The 14,250-nt window shown below is 35.9% G+C and overlaps 1 pseudogene; it reads right to left on the bottom strand.

Annotated features, from left to right (window-relative positions):
• Positions 1-449: 449 nt before the first annotated feature.
• Positions 450-14,250, bottom strand: part of LOC143404136 (actin-related protein 2/3 complex subunit 1A pseudogene) — a 38,122-nt pseudogene continuing 24,321 nt past the window's right edge.

Below are 14,250 nucleotides of genomic sequence, written 5' to 3' on the forward strand. Positions count from 1 at the left end.
ACAATTTTGATAATCTCAGCACAAACAAGCCCTATATTTCTCATTAAGGATGTTTCCTATTCTCCTCTTTCCATTATTACTATTATTATTATTATTATTATTTTACATTTGGGATTTTAATTTAATTTTCTAGCAGACAATTTACATACCTCCCTCACCCTTTCCTTTAAGTTAGTGTGACAATTTGCCACAATCAACTACTTGAACAGAAGATTTGGTCAAGAATGAAATGAAATAGCAAAAACAAAAAAACCCAAAAAACCACAAATCACTGTTGCCTTAAAAAAAACCCAAAACTTTCACCAATTATATTTAAACAAAAACACAGGATATTTGCGTGATATGTGTTTACAGTGTATCCTAGGGGCCGGCTTTACTCACCATCATGCCAGGGGCAGAGAGGCGGTCAGTCAGGTTTCTCCTGCTGGACGGTGAAGGCTCACACAGCTTCACATTATTTGGAGGCCCTGGATCGAAGACTCTGAGATCTTGAAATCCCAAGTTGTCATGGTTCCATCGATGCCAATAGTGCAAAATTTGCGACAATCTTGTTTGTGCCCCTCATAAATAGACACTTGAGCGATGCTACTCTGGTGCAGCATTTCCAAGGCTTTATTGTGGTCCTCAGTCGTGGCCCTCTTGTCCATGTTGCAAAAGCGGTCCATGGCAGGCATGTTGCGCTGGATGCTCTGTTTTGGAATGCCTAGCTTAGAGACAATGGTCAAGCAGCCTCGGTCATCCTAATTAAACAGCATCCGGCGGCAGTCATGTCCAGCAGCCACAACGCCATTCTCCCATGCCCCAGTCCAGCTGCAGCAAAATAAGGGGGGGTGGGGGGTAACAACTTGTGTACATTGATACAGCAGGAGTGGGAGCCATTTATTGTAGGACAGGAGGGGTATTTATACATTCCACACAGCTTACCTTAATTAACATAAACTAGATACAGCAGTCAACCAATAAGGAATCTCCACACTTAATGGCTCGCTGGCCTTACTTCACAAACCACTCCCTCTGGCAAAATGCCAGGCGCCATCTTGACTTGTTGACAGACCCTAACACTCAGACACAAATGATACACTTAGGAGTGACAGGAACTCCGTTTTCAGAATTGAGACCTGGACATTTTTTGAGGCACCAGCAATAGACACAGTGCAGTCGTGACTAACCCAGGCCAGGCAGCTCCCACTGGCAGAGAAGCTCCCAGCCGTCAGTGTCACTGCCACCCAAACTCTGACATCAGCTGATCAAAAGGCATCTTGCTGCCCCAGGGCGTACTGGCCGCTTTTCATCCACTTCTTCAATGTAGGCAGAAAATACTCTGCATCTGAAGTCGCCCAATCCTGCTGCCAGCAATAGGTTGTTGGGATGCCACTCCAAGCTGAGACTGTGGAGCGGATCGGCTTTTTAATGTGCTTGCTTACCCACCAGTCATTTTCAGACTCAAGCAGCAAACAGAAATGAGTCGTGCTCTACTTCCCCAGCAAATTTGTTTTCTAGAGGGGAGCATTTCACAACAGTGGCTGCGCACTGATCCTCAGGATCACCAGGGTTGCCTTCCAGATGCCATCTTTCTGACTCTAGACATGGGCATTGCAGTCTGCCCAGCAAGAGACTACGTGGTCACTCCTGGGAGTCCAGCCAATACCTGTGATGTGTCCGTGGTGCTCCTTGAGTTCGTGAGCTTTCACCCACTGGCTACTGTTCATCCCACAGATGTGCACTCCATGATTATTGGGGCTAAGAGCAATCTGGGTGGAATCCCTGTTCCAAGCTTGACAGGTGATTAGCTCCAGTAAAAACTGATGCAGGGACTTTGTTCTTAGTGGTTTTAGAGGATAGAAAGCTGGGGTCTGGGCAGTCCAGAGGGGCTCAGAGCCGAGAGTTCGTGGACTCTGGTCAGTCGACGTGGACAGGCCCTGGCAAGTGTGGGTGGAAGCTATTGTTAATTATTATTTTACTTTTTTCCACCAGTGTATGTGTTCTAGTTGTAGTGATAGGTTCAAATACATATATATATATATATATATATATATATATATATATATATAAATTTTTTTTTCATTTTAATTTCTTCTGCACCCACTTATTGTTTAACCTTGGTTTGACTTTGGTTGGATAAAATTTTACATGGATTTGATTAATTTTGATCTTATATTTGTTTTTCCCTTGGATTTTCTTCCTCTTATTATCCTTGGTGTACTCTCTACCCCCACTAACAGCCAAATCTTCCTGTTATGCTTCCTCTTCTTATTACTTTTAGTTATTTTGACTCCTCTTTAGAGGTAACTCCTGTTACCTCTTTCCTGCTTCTTATCTGTTCACTTTTTAAATATTTCAATTTTCTCTTGCTTTTCTACTCTATTTTGACTTAAAAAACTGTGATTCTATGGAATCTCAGCAGCTTAAGAGGTTGAGGCAGGAGGATCTTGAATTCAAAGCCAGCTTCAGTGACTTAGTGAGGCCCTAAGCAACTTAGCAAGAACTTTTCTCTAAATCAAATATTTAAAAGGGGGAGGGATGTGCCAGTGGTTGAGCACCTCTGGGTTCAATCCCTGGTACCTAAAAGAAAAAATTAAAAAAAGAGAAAAGAAATTTCACTATCTGATAGAATTATATAAATCCTTTCTCATGCATGTCGTTGAGATTATTAATATAGTGGACAATGTAGTAGACACCTACTGTTTAATGTCCGATCTAGTGCATCATTGTTTAGTCTTGGTACTGATGTTAAATGCCAACTCCATTGTTCCTCTATAAATGGTAATTAGTGTTATAGATGTCAAAGTTGACACCATATATTTAAGATTGTACATAAGTTGCTAACATTATTTCTATAACTTGCTCCTCTTTCTCTAAGACTGAAGTGATTGGGAGCCTTCAAGCTCACAGAGTAGAGATCTTGCTGGTGAACAACATCAAAACTCAGCCAAGTAACAGTGACCCTCACTCCACACATGAACTAACTTCACTTGAACCCCAACAGTACTTCAGCACATAGAAAAGGGGAGATAAAAACCCCAAACCAAAATCCAGGCTCCAAGAAGAAACAGTCAGAGGGGAACCGCAGGTCTCATCCAGAATATCTAGTAATATATAGTAATACAGCAAAAAAATAAAAAATAAAAAACAGAAAAGATAATTATATAACAAAGATTACATACAAAAGCTCTTATGCATAAGAGGAAGAAGAATTCATACCAACTTATGAGAAAGTAAAAAATCTCTGAAAACATGAGGAAATGGTTAAACAAATCCCCCCCAAATTTACAATCCCCCATTAAAGTATCCCACTGACAAAAAAGTGGATGAAATTATAGAGAAAGATTATGAAAATATGATTACTAAAATGTTCAATGAACTAAGAAGATCAAAGAATAAATTAAGAAAGAAAATACAGGAGGTGAAAGACAATTTCAATAAAGAAATAAAAATATTGAAAAGAACCCTATCAGAACTCCTGGAAATAAAAGATACAATGAATCAAATAAAAATTCACTTGAATATATCATTAACTGATCAGATTGCATAAAATATAGATCAGGCCTTAAAGACAGAACCTCAGGCCTTGAAGACAGAATATACGAACTTAAATACTCAGAATTTAAAGGGGAAAAATGGGCTATGATCAGAATATACAGAAACTGTGGGACAATATCAACAGACCAAATCTGAGAGTCATTGGGCTAGAAAGAATACGGAGACAGGGACTAAAGGCATTAAGAACCTCTTCCATAACTGGGCATGGTGGTGCATGCCTATAATCTCAGCAGCTCAGAAAGCTGGGATAGGGGGATTGCAAGTTCAAAGCCAGCCTCAGCAACTTTGCAAGGCCAAGCACTTAGTGAGACCCTGTGTCTAAATAAACTATAAAAAAGGGCTGAGGTTGTGGCTCAGTGGTTAAACACCACTGGGTTCAATGCCTGGCATGCATGCATGCGTACTGCCCCCCCACACACACACAAAGAACCTCTTCCATGAAAAAAACAGAAAATTGTCCCAATCTTAGACATGAGATAGACACCCTCATACAGAAATATATAAAACCTAAAATAGGCCATATCAAAAAAGAACCTCTCCAAGACAGATCAAAATCAAAATAAGGAAAGAATATCTAAAGTTTCAAGAGAAAAATGTCAGGTCACATTTACAGGTGGACCAATAAGGCTCACTTCTGTCTTCTTAATTAAGAACCTAAAATCAAGGAGGGCTTGTACAGAGATATTGCAAACAATAAAAGAAAATTATTGCCATCCAGGGGTGCTGTATTTAGCAAAGCTGTATTTCAGAATTTATGGATGAATAAAAACTTTCCATGTAAAGGATAAACTAAAATAGTCCATGTCCACTAAGCCAGCACTATAAAGAAGACTTAAACCTACTGAATTTCAGTAGATTAGATAAAGGGGAATGAAGGGAAGGGAGGGGGAATAGGAAGAGGAAAGACAGTAGAATTAATCTAACATAATTTTCCAATGTACATATATGAAAATACCTAAGTGAACCCCACCATTGTGTACACCCACAAGAATGTGTTCCTAATTAGAATAACATATTTCTTGTTGGTATAATTTTATCAAAATGGATTCTACTGTCATGCATAACTAATGAGAACCAATTAAAAAGATGTACTATACAGAGAACTCAAAACTTAAAGATGTACTATACAGAGAACTCAAAAACAAACCCCCAAAGATCTCTAATAATGATGTTTAATAGAAGAGCAACAATTTAAATGAAATACAAGACAATTAAATATAACAAACTAAAAGGTCAGGAAATAACAAATCTCTCTCCATAACACTGATGTAAATTGTCTTAACTCCCCAATAAAAAGTCATAGATTGACAGAATTTCTTAGAAAATAAGATACAACTCTATGTTTTTTGCAAGAGAATTATCTCATAAAGACACCCATAGACTGAAAGTAAAAGAATGAGAAAAATATTCCATGCAAACAGAATCCAACATCAAGCAGAAATAGCTATTCTCATATCTGACAAAGTGAATTTCAAGCAAAAATTAATCAGAGGAGACAAAGAAGGTCACTACATATGTGTAAAAGGAAAAATCCAACAAGATATAATAATAGTAAATATTTAAGCCTTGAATATCAGTGAAACTAATTACATAAAAATAACTTCATGACATTAAATCCCAGACAGAACCCAATACAATAATACTGGGTGATTTCACCTCACTCTTATAACCAATAGGCAGATCATTTATATATAAAATCAATAAAGATATTTCTGACCTAAATAATACTATAAATCAAATGGACTAAACAGACATTGACAGAATATTTCACCCCAAAACAGCTGAATTTACTTTCTTCTCAAGCTAACGGAACATTTTCCAAGTTAGACTGCATTCTAGGTCACAATGATGTAAGTCTTAACCAAAAAAAAACAAAAGACAAAAACCAAAAAAACAAACAAACAAAAAGAAACAAACCAACTACCCTGTGAATCCTATCAGATCATAATGCAATGAAACTAGAAATCAACACCAAGAAAAATAATAGAAGCCATATAAGCACATGGAGATTAATCAATCTTTTTTAAAAAACAGAAATTGACCTTAGAAAAAAAAAGAAATCACGAAATTCTTAGAAACAAATAAGAATAGTATCAAAAACTCTGTGACAGTATGAAAGCAGTTTTAAGAGAAAAGTTTATAGCATTGAGTGCCTATATTTTAAAAATGCAGAACGATCTCAAATAAATAATGTCAGAGCCCAAGACCTTAGAAAAGAATGAAGAAAATAATACATAATCAATAGAAGACAGGAAATAATCAAGATCAGAGCAAAAATTAATGAAATAGAGAATTAAAAATGTAAAAATCAATGAAACAAAGATTTGGTTCTTTCATAAGATAACAATATTGATAAACCATTAGCCAAACTAACCAAAAGGAAGAGATAGAAAACAAAAATAAATAACATCAGACATTTCTGAAATTCAGAGGTCATTAGAATCTATTTTGAAAATTTATATTCCAATAAACTGGAAAATCTAGAAGACATTGACAAATTTCTACACCCAGATGATTTGTCAAATTAGACCAGGAAGATATAGAAAACCTAAACATACTGATATCAAACAATGAAACTGAAACAGCAATTAATTCTTTCAAAAAAAGAAAGACCAGGTCAGGATGAATTTTTATGTGATGTTGTACCATACTTTTAAAGATAAAACATCAGGCTTCCTTAAAAAAATTCCATGAAATCAAAATATAGGAATATTCTCAAATATATTCTATGAAGCCACTATAACCCAATAGCAAAAGTCATAGATTGATACCCCAATTATATATATCAAATAAAAAAATGCAGACAAATATCCCTGATGAAAATAGATGTAAAAATCTCTAGTAAAATATTAGCAAACCACATTGAAAAATATATCAATATATACACCATGATCAAGTGGGTCTAACTCCAGGGATGCAAGTATGGGTCAACATACACAAATCAATAATTGTAATTCAGCACATAAATTAAAGACAAGAATCATATGACCATGTCAATATATTTTAGTTAGCCTTTTCACTGCTGTGACCAAAAGACTTGACCAGAACAGTTGCAGAGTTGCATATCTCAACATTGTAAAGGCTATCTACACTAAGCCCCAGTCCAACATCATTCTAAATGGAGAAAAATTGAAGGCATTCCCTCTAAAAACTGGAACAAGAGAGGGATGCCCCTTTTCACCACTTCTACTTAAACTAGTTCTTGAAACTCTAGCCAGACCAATTAGACAGATGAAAGAAATTAAAGGGATACACTTAGGAAAAGAAGAACTCAAATTGGCACTATTTGCTGATGATATGATTCTATACCTAGATTACCCAAAAAAAACCCACCAGAAAACTTCTAGAACTAGTAAATAAATTCAGCAAAGTAGCAGGATATAAAATCAACACCCATAAATTAAAGGCATTTCTGTATATCAGTGCAAATTCTCTGAGAGGGAAATGAGGAAAACTACCCCATTTACAATAGCCTCAAAAAAAAAAACCAACTTGGGAATCAATTTAACAAAAGAGATTAAAAATCTATACAATGAAAATTACAGAACCCTAAAGAAAGAAATTAAAGAAGACCTTAGAAGATGAAAAGATCTACCTTGCTCTTGCATAATTATTAATATTATCAAAATGACCATACTACCAAAACCTCTATACAGATTTAATGCAATTCTGATCAAAATCCCAATGCATTCCTCATAGAAATAGAAAAAGCAATCATGAAATTCATCTGGAAAAATAAGAGACCCAGAATAGATAAAGCAATCCTTAGCAAGACGAGTGAAGCAGGTGGTATCACTATACCAGACTTTAAACTATACTTCAAAGCAATAGTAACAAAAAACAGCATAATATTGGCACCAAAATTGACTGGTAGACCAATGGTACAGAATAGAGGACACAAAGACTAACCCACAGAAGTACAATTATCTTATATTAGACAAAGGAGTCAAACATATGCACTGGAGAAAAGATAGCCTCTTCAACAAATGGTGCTGGGAAAACTGGGAATCTATATGCAACAAAATGAAATTAAAGTCCTATCTCTCACCATGCACAAAGCTCACCTCAAAGTGGATCAAGGCCCTAGGAATTAAAGCAGAGACTCTGAGTCTAATAGAAGAAAAAATAGGCTCTAATCTCCATCATGTGGGATTATGCCCCGTCTTCCTTAGTAAGACTTTTATAGTGTAAGAATTAAAACCAAGAATCAATAAATGGGATGGATTCAAACTAAAAAGCTTTTTCTCAGCAAAAGAAACAATCATGAGGTGAATAGAGAGCCTACATTTTGGGAGCAAATTTTTACCCCTCACACATCAGATAGAGCACTAATCTCTAGGGTATATAAAGAACTCAAAAAGCTAAACACCAAAAAACAAATAAACAACAATAACAACAACAAATAACTCAATAAATGGGCCAAGGACCTGAACAGACATTTCTCAGGAGAGGATATACAATCAATCAACAAATATATGAAAAAATGTTCATTATCACTAGCAATTAGATAAACGCAAATCAAAACTAGTCTAGATTTCATCTCACTCTAGTCAGAATGGCAGCTATTATGAAGACAAACAACAATAAGTGTTGGTGAGGATGTGAAGAAAAATGTACACTCATACACTGCTGGTGAGACTCCAAATTGGTGCAGCCAATATGGAAAGCAGTATGGAGATTCCTTGGAAATCTGGGAATGGAAGCACCATTTGACCCAGTCTATCCCTCTCCTTGGTCTATACCCAAAGGATTTAAAAACAGCATATTACAGGGACACAGCCACATCAATATTTATAGCAGCACAATTCACAATAGCTAAACTGTGGTGCCAACCTAAAGGCCCTTCAATAGATAAATGAATAAAAAAATGTGGTATATATACACAAAGGAATATTACTCAGCAATAAAAGAGAATAAAATCGTGGTGTTTGCAAGTAAATGGATGGCATTGGAGAAGAAAATGCTAAGTCAAGTTAGCCAATCCCCCCCAAAACAAGCGCTGAATGTTTTCTCTGATATAAGGGGGGTGACTAATAATGGGGTAGGGAGGGGGAGCGTGGGAGGAATAAACTAACTCTAGATAGGACAGAAGGGTGGGAAGGGAAAGCAGGGGCAGGGGTTAGCAAGGGTGGTGGATTATGATGGACATCATTATCCAAAGCACATGTATGAAGACACAAATTGGTGTGAACATACTTTATATACAACCAGAGATATGAAAAATTGGGCTTTATATGTGTAATAAGAATTGTAATGCATTCTTCTGTTATTTATTTTAAAAAATCAATAAAAAATAAAACGAGGGGGAAAAAGAAGATAAAATATCTGCTGGTGACAAAATATTCAGAAGACCCAAAAATATTCTACCAGAAAACTTCTAGAGCTATAAATAGAGACAGCAAAGAAGCAGAATACAAGATCTACCTTTATAAATCAATAGCTTTCCTATATTCCAGTGATGATTTTGTGAGAAAGAAATCAGGAAAACTATACAAATCAAACCAAAAGCTTGGGAATAAATCTAAGGAGGGGAAAGACCTCTTCAATAAAATATATAGAACACTACATAAAGTAATTAAAGAAAACTTCAGAAACTGGAGAGAACTTCCATGTTCTTGGAAAGGCAGAATTAATATTGTCAAAATGACCATACTACCAAAAGAACCATACAGTTTCAATGTAATCCCCATCAAAATACCAATAATGTCTTCACAGAACTAGGAAAAAAAAGTCCTAAAATTTGTTTGGAAGAACAAGAAGTCCAGGCTGGCCAAAGCATTTCTAAGTCAAAAAAGCAATGCTGGAGGCATCATAATACCTGACTTCAAATTGTTCTACAGAGCGATAGTAACGGAAATAGCATGGTATTGGCATCAAAATCGACACGAAAACAAATGGAATAGAATAGAAAACAGAGAGACAAATCCTCATAGTTACAATCATCTGATACTTTGCAAAGGTTCCAGAAATATATGTTGGAGAAAAAAAAGAGATAGCCCTTTTAACAAATGGTATTAGGAAAGCTGGATATCCATATATTGAAGAATGAAACTAGATATCTACCTCTCATCCTTCACAAAAGTCAAATCAAAGTGTAAGTGTAAAAGACTTAGGAGTTAGACCAGAAATTTTGAAACTGTTAGAATAAATAGTAGGTCAACATGCCCAAATATTTGTGCATGCAATGACTTCCTTACTAAGACTTCTAAAGCTCAGGAAATAAAATGAAGACTCAATATGTGAGATCACAGCACATAAAAAAATTATGCATAGCAAAGGAAACAATAAAATGTGTGAAGAGAGTCTAAATAAGAAGAGAAAATCTTTGCCAGCTACTAATCTGAAAGGAGATTAATATCCAGAATATATAAAGAACTAAAAAAAAACAACATCAAAAATATGGTATATATGAACAATGGAGTTTTGATTAGCCATAAAGAAGAATGAAATTATGGCATTTGCTGAATCCATATGCCAAATAAATGCAACTGGGAATATAATGCTAGATGAAATAAGCCAGACTCAGAAAATAAGTGTCAAATGTTTTCTCTCACACAGAAGCTAGAGCAAAATAATAGGGAAAATGGTGTGTGTGTGGGGGGGGTGGGGGTGGGGGGGACAGTTGGATATCTTAAGAATAGAGAAGACCAGCAGAGTCAAAGAAGAAGACTAAGGGAGAGGGAGGATATATACAGGAAAGGGGATGCACAAATTTATGCCATAAGCATGTATAAATATGCTGCAGTGAATCCCACCTTTATGTTTATCTGTGAAAATACCAACTAAAACTAGGTGAATAAATGAAATGAAGACCTACAGAGTAGAGGAAGAAGAGTTGGGGGAGGGAGGAAGGGAGGAAAAGAGAAAGCACTGGGGACTGGAATGGAGCCAATTAAAATTTATACATGCATAATAATGTCAGAATGAACCCAACTATTAACTATAATGCACTAATAAATGCATTATATATTGCATTTTATATATATGCATAAAACATAAAGCCAAAATTAATTGGTAATCATAAGTAGATTATAAAACTTTTTATACTCTAATATTATAGTGGTGGTAAGAAAACAAATTACATATCTACTATTAAAATTTAAAGATAAATATCTTTTAAAGTAGTTTTACTTACAATAATTATTAAGGGATAAGATTCTTTTTTTTTTTTTTTTTTAGATTCAAGATGTTTATGAACTCCCAATTTTATCCCAAATACAGATTGCAGAATCACATCGGTTACACATCCACATTTTTACATAATGCCCTATTAGTGATTGTTGTATTCTGCTACCTTTCCTATCCTCTATTATCCCCCCTCCCCTCCCCTCCCATCTTCTCTCTCTACCCCATCTACTGTAATTCATTTCTCTCCTTGTTAATTTTCCCATTCCCCTCACAACCTCTTATATGTAATTTTGTATAACAATGAGGGTCTCCCTCCATTATCATGCAATTTCCTTTTTTTCTCCCTTTCCCTCCCACCTCATTTATCTGTTTAGTGTTAATATTTTCTTCCTGCTCTTCCTCCCTGCTCTGTTCTTAGTTGATCTCATTATATCAAAGAAGACATTTGGTATTTGTTTGTTAGGGATTGGCTAGCTTCACTAAGCATAATCTGCTCGAGTGCCATCCATTTCCCTGCAAATTCCATGATTTTGTCATTTTTTTAGTGTTGCGTAATACTCCATGGTGTATAAATGCCACATTTTTTTTATCCACTCATCTATTGAAGGGCAACTAGGTTGGTTCCACAGTCTAGCAATTGTGAATTGTGCTGCCATGAACATCGATGTAGCAGTATCCCTGTAGTACGCTCTTTTAAGGTCTTCAGGGAATAGTTTGAGAAGGGCAATAGCTGGGTCAAATGGTGGTTCCATTCCCAGCTTTCCCAGGAATCTCCATACTGCTTTCCAGATTGGCCGCACCAATTTGCAGTCCCACCAGTAATGTACAAGAGTACCCTTTTCCCCACAACCTCGCCAGCACTTGTTGTTGTTTGACTTCATAATGGCTGCCAATCTTACTGGAGTGAGATGGTATCTTAGGGTGGTTTTGATTGGCATTTCTCTGACTGCTAGAGATGGTGAACATTTTTTCATGTACTTGTTGATTGATTGTATGTCCTCCTCTGAGAAGTATCTGTTCAGGTCTTTGGCCCATTTGTTGATTGGGTTATTTGTTTTCTTATTGTTTAATTTTTTGAGTTCTTTGTATACTCTGGATATTAGGGCTCTATCTGAAGTGTGAGGAATAAAAATTTGTTCCCATGATGTAGGCTCCCTATTTACCTCTTTTATTGTTTCTCTTGCTGAGAGAAAACTTTTCAGTTTAAGTAAGTCCCATTTGTTGATTCTTGTTATTAACTTTTGTGCTATGGGTGTCCTATTAAGGAATTTGGAGCCTGACCCCACAATATGTAGACCGGAGCCAACTTTTTCTTCTATCAGATGCAAAGTCTCTGATTTGATATCTAGCTCCCTGATCCACTTTGAGTTAACTTTTGTGCATGGCGAGAGGAGGGGATTCAGTTTCATTTGGTTGCATATGGATCTCCAGTTTTCCCAACACCATTTGTTGAAGATGCTATCCTCCCTCCATTGCATGCTTTTAGCTTCTTTATCAAATATAAGATAGTTGTAGCTTTGTGGATTAGTCTCTGTGTCCTCTATTCTGTACCATTGGTCCACCCACCTGTTTTGGTACCAGTAAGGGGTAAGATTCTAAAAGGTGTAAATTGTGGAATCAAATTATATAATGTGTAATGGAAGGTACAATTTTGAGTAAGTTATCAAAAATAAGTTGTTATTAGTTTTTAAAAACCTGTTAAAATTTGAAATATTACATGTAAACCTCATGATAACCACAAAATTAAATCTTATGGTTGATACTCAAAAGATAAAGAGAAAAAACTCAAAGTACATCACCATAGAAAATCATCAAAACACAAAGGAAGACTGCAAGAAATGAAGAAGCAAAGGATCTAAAAATCAAACAGAAAATAATGAGCAAAATGACATCAGTAAGTACTTACCCATTGATAATTACTTTGAATGGAAATAGATTAAGATTCTCCAATCAAAATGTATCAAATGGCTGGGTAAGAATTCCATTTGCAGGCTGCCTGGAATAGACTTCATTTTTTTAACATCCAACACATAGACTGAACGTGCAGGGATAAAAAAAATTAAACCATTACAAATGGAAGCCAAAAGAGGAAAAGGTAACTATACTTACATCAGGCAAAGTAGACTTTAAGCCAAAGACTATAAGAAGTGACCAAGAAGATCATTATATAATAAATCATGGGTAAGTTGGCATAACAATTGGAAATATATATATGTACCCAGCATCAAATCATCTAAGTATATAAAACAAATATAAACAGAACTGAGGGGGGAGCTATTGACTGCAGTACAATATAAATAAGGGACATAAATATTCCATTTCAGCAATGGACACACCATTCAGACAGATAATATATAAGAAAACATTGGCTTTAAACTACACCTCAGGCCAAATAAATCTAAAAGTTATGCAGAGCCAGGAGTGACAGGGAACACCTGAAATCCCAGTAATTCAGGAGGCAGAGGCAGGAAGATCATAAGTTTGAGGCTAGCCTCAGCAATTTAGATCCTTTCTCAAAAAAAAAAAAAAAAAACCATAAATAAAATGGGCTGGGATGTGGCTCAGGGATTAAACTCCCCTGGGTTCAATCCCTGATCATAAAAGGGAAAAAAAGACCTATACCAAAAATCCCATCCAATAACATCATACACATTATTCTCAACTGAACATTGAACATTCTCTAGGAGAGGTCATATAAAATTAGTGTTAAGTTTGAAAATATTGAAACCATATTGAGTATGTTTCCTGACCACATGATATGAAACTAGAAATTAATACCAGGAGAAATCTTGGAAATTCATAAATACTTGGAAATTAAACAACATGCTCTTGAGCCACCAGTGGTTAAAGAAAAGATTAAAAGGGAAATTTAAACATATTGAAATGACAATGGAAACACAGCGTACCAAATCTTACAAGATTAGAGCAATTCTAGGAGGGAAAGTTATACCAATAAAAGAAAACCTCAAATAAACAACCTAACATTACATGGGAAAGGGCTACAAAACGAATAAGCTAAGCCAAAATTTAGCAGAAGGAATAGCATAAAGATTAGAGAGGAAATAAAGAAAACAAAGACTAGAAAAACAGTTGATAAATGAAGTGAAAAAAACTGACTCCAATAAAATCAGAAATAAAATTAGAGGAATTAAAGATGGCTGAATAGAGGTGCCTAACACTCACCACCTCCTCCAGATAGAAATAAAACAAAACCAAAAAGAAACCAAATAGGTAGGTGTATAGTTGCATTTTGAGGTGACTGTGGAATAATGTTGGAAATCTGCATGAGGCTCACTGGAAACAGAATATGGAATGATAGCATACAAAGTTCAGAGATCCACCAAGCAAGTGCCATAAGCTCCATGGCTGGAGGAGGGAGACTCCTCTTCGTATGAGTAAGGGTGAATGGAAGAGTCCCAGAAAACTCCTATCAGTGCAGATGCTGGCAATTCTATCTACTGTGCAATCCTAGACAGGCTTGCAGTCTAGTTAGGTAAACAACCTGAAATCTGCACAGTAGTTGCACTTTGAAAAACGATCTCACATTATTTCCTAGTCACAGAGACTTCAGTTTCCAAGCTT

This window comes from Callospermophilus lateralis, chromosome 7, assembly GCF_048772815.1.
Source record: "Callospermophilus lateralis isolate mCalLat2 chromosome 7, mCalLat2.hap1, whole genome shotgun sequence".
NCBI lineage: Eukaryota > Metazoa > Chordata > Mammalia > Rodentia > Sciuridae > Callospermophilus > Callospermophilus lateralis.